Source organism: Macadamia integrifolia, chromosome 4 (assembly GCF_013358625.1).
Source record: "Macadamia integrifolia cultivar HAES 741 chromosome 4, SCU_Mint_v3, whole genome shotgun sequence".
NCBI classification, from domain to species: domain Eukaryota; kingdom Viridiplantae; phylum Streptophyta; class Magnoliopsida; order Proteales; family Proteaceae; genus Macadamia; species Macadamia integrifolia.
In genome coordinates this window covers 5050580-5054564 of record NC_056560.1, presented here as the reverse complement: position 1 = coordinate 5054564, position 3985 = coordinate 5050580, and the positions used below count along the sequence as shown (strand labels likewise).

Sequence of the window (3985 nt, the reverse complement as noted above, 5' to 3'; positions counted from 1 at the left end):
AGAAAATGAGCATTGAGATACCTTCACAAGGGTTTTGTAAGGTGAATAGAGAATATCTTCACCAATGGTGATGTGATGCTATTACTGAAGTCTAGTTTATCAGAGAAAATGGGTTACTTTCTCAATGGCTATTCATACAACCCATTACATGATACAAGTGGCAGATTGTGGTGTGTTTGATCATTTGGAGAGATTCAAGTGTTGTGGCCAGTTTGAAATAGGGTTTAAAAACTTGGAATTGGGATATGAATCCGTTCCAGCTTAATCGGCCCAAAAAATGCCCTAACCTAGTTTTCGTTTGGGGATCGATCGAACCGGATTAACCAGAATCAGGATTGGTCTCAGCTGATTTTGATCTGATCCCAATTGTTACAACTTACAACACTAGTCCAAATTGCATTATTACTAGGATTCTCAAGTGACTTAGTGGCTCTTATTAAGTCACAAGTCTTCCCTTCTCCATCTAATTCATTAGGTTTGATTGCTTTCAAGAAATATTAAATGTTTCATACTTGTGACAAGTGGATTTAGGAGTGGAACACTTAAGGATTTTTCTTCCTCCAAGAAAGTGGGGGAGAAATTCATGTGGGGACCCATTAATTATGAAATGCAGATATAATTTTGCGAACGTGGTTGACATAAAGGAATGAAAAGGAAGATAAAAAAACTCTAGAGCCACCTCTCATTGTGCAGGTTGGACCTTGGAGAGCAAAACAGTCCTTTCATGCTCAACTGTCTTGACTTAAAGGGCACGATCAGGGACGATTCTTTTTCCCATAAATTATAGTGTCAGTATTGGTGGTCCTCTTAAGTATCTGAAGAGGACTTGTCATGGAACATATAAATTAAGAAATATGTCGACACAATGTGTTCATCAATATCCTCAATTTTTTTTTTTTTTCATTAAAAGAGTCATTGTGTCGATTGTCGTGTTGGTCTTACTTATGCAAGATTTTGGGTAGTGATGTTAACGTATCGAATACAAATTGGATATATCGTTATCTACATTCGCATCCAATTAGTTTCTAAAAGAATTTGATTAGTTTTTGGAAATTGATTTTTTGAATACGGATTCCCCTAATTTGACTATGAACACAAATCGGATACAAATTTTCACCTATTTGAAATTACAAAGATGTCTTCATAAATCCTTTTCTTTTATCTAATTTATTGATTACATGTAACATGTCGTGAACTAAAAAGGGTATGTAATAAAATACTACTTATAAACTATGACTTAATCATATATTTTATAATATGATTGGATGATGTAGCTTGTTTTTTGAAAACTGATTTTTTGAGTATGAATTTAACGGATACAAACATAAAACATATATAGATTTTTGACTATCCATTTATGTTCTTAGTCTTATGAAAAATGAGTTTAGAAACAATCTTAACATTTGACTTTTTTTGTGTAAAGTAGTCGCTCTTATTCTTCTATTAACTATTTTTATAAAATAAATAAGTCCAAAAATTCAATATTTGATGGATTTATGGTCTATCATAGACCTCTACTAACTTCTCTAGGTTTAACAATTCAATATTTAATGAGTTAGTTATGAACTTTTAACAACTACTCTTAGAGCCTCAATGCTTGGTGTGGTTAAAGAGAGAGAAATACCTGTCTCAGTAAAACATCTTCAAAAAATGCTTTAAGCGTTTATATATATATATATATATATATATATATTTATAAGTAAACCTTCAATTTGTAATTTTTTGGAATGACACAATGTCTACCATAGGATTGATGTGGAAATATATTTAAAGTATTTCTATTCAACTCTCAGAGGTTCATCCTTATGAGTTTTCAATTTTTGATAGTAGTGGTACTAAAATAAATGTACTTGAGAGCTGAGAGCACGCTTTGAAGAAAAAACTAAATTGAATTTATAATAGTCCTTTCCTAACTACATAGTAGCTCAGATGTAAACAAATAAGCCCTAAGGTCTCTTACTCACATTTCAAGTCTCAGCTCATTTGAAATTTTTAAGTAAAATAAAGTATTCGAAAATTTTAGGATTTGTAGGGATGAACTATTGAGATGATTTATGGCTTCTTTTTTTTTTTTTTCCGTAAGATGGGATGCATGGAGATACATGGGATGGTATATCATGGAATGATGGAATGAATGGATAACCTCTCCATCTCCATCTCCATCTCCATCTCCATCTCTATTCTCAACTCTACAAATGGCCATCCAAAAACCAACCCATCTGCATTCCAATTCTCTTTTCTTCAAAGGCTTTAGTTGAGTGGGGAGCTTGCCAACCCCACCAGTACTCGTCAACTCCCACTCTCTTTTTTACTCCAAAATAGACCAAACCAACAGCACACCTCCATATCCAAATCCTACCCTTTGTTCTTCCTCTGTCCTTTCTTTATTTATTAACTTTCTTTCCTCCTCCTTGTGTGTGTTGTGTTACTTTAAGCCTTCAAAGATAAAGCTGAAAGTCCCACTACTGATAGAGAAATCATTTTTTGTTGCATCACCATGTTTACCTCATGCAGTGACGATTCCATTGATATGATTCCTTGAGTCATCATATTTGCGAAAAATGCGTGCACCATGCCTAAGTGAGATTCCAGTGTGCAGCTGTGGGGTTCACATTAACATTCTCACTCTGAATGGTATCACTCTCTGCACTGCCATTGGTATGGCATGTAGATTCTTTCCCACATTGGCATTGTAAGAAATCATAACTTTTGCTTTCATTGTTGTCATTTTTTATGACAAATATGGGGACATTCTTACAACAGAATTAACAAATTTGATTCAAGTTTCATCCATAAAAAATGATGATAATTTTGGTTTCAATTAAAGGGGAAAAAAAGAAATAAAGTATATATATATATATATATATGTATAGCTAAAACAGAAGACGGGCTTATCAGTACTCAAGAGACCTCCCCAAGTAGTGAGTTTTCTGACACATCTTATTGATTTTTCAAATTAAAAAATGTAAATGGACTTCATATTTTGATCATACATTTCATCTGCTATTTTCTTTCCACAGATGTTGGGCATTGGTAATTTTGAATCTTCATTGTGAATTCGAGTTTGTCTAGTTTTCAATAGTAAGCTTTCATGGAGACATCGATAAATGTGGTTGTAAGCATTGCTGGTTTCTCACTGTTACTTATATGGATTCTGGTAGATTTTTTTATACAGAAGCATAGATATGTTGATGGTGATCAGTTAAAACATGGAAGAACAGAGAAGATGATCATACATTTCATCACCATTGTACTTCTGTCCAATATTTTAATCTCCGCTACCCATCTCGGGTTTTGCATTTTTAATGTTTGGAAGCTGAATAGAATCTCAACCCAGTCTGTTTTCTTGGCAACTACCTGGGTTTTGGTAACTGTATATGCATTTTACTCAAACAATAGGAATGTTTCTGGAGAGAAGAGGTGGCCTTTAGTCATTGTATTCTGGTGGATCATCTCTTGTATTCTCAGTACTTACCATGTCTTCATCTACTTCCTGACCCATTCGAAATCCAGGATACTGCCTGAATTTCTCCATGAGCCTAATGTTTCTGAGCTTGCTTCCTTCCCACTTGCAGTACTCCTCTGTGTCAATACTTTCTGTTTCAGTTATAACAAACCACTTCCAGAAATGGAAAACCCACTTCTTCAGAAAGAAAAAAATGAGGTCCCAGCAGATTTTGAAGCTTTCAGTAATGCAGGGATTTACAGCAGACTCACTTTCAGTTGGCTAAACCCGCTTTTCCAAAGGGGTCGGAGTCAAAAACTTGAACTTCCCCATATTCCTTCAGTTCCTGAATCCGAAACAGCAGAGAAATCTTACTCCTTGTTACAAGAATGGCTTAGGAAACAGAAAGCTGGAACTTTTTCGTTGCACACGGCTATAGCCCATGCCTTCTGGAGACCTCTGCTTATAAATGCTTTTTTTGCAGGTATGATCACTTGATAAGTTTTTTTTCATCCATTGAACTTCCTCAAGATGGTTTTA

The 3985-nt window shown here is 34.6% G+C and overlaps 1 pseudogene; it reads left to right on the top strand.

Moving 5' to 3' along the window:
* LOC122077592 overlaps positions 1 to 3985 on the top strand; it is a 27726-nt pseudogene that overhangs the window by 11634 nt on the left and 12107 nt on the right.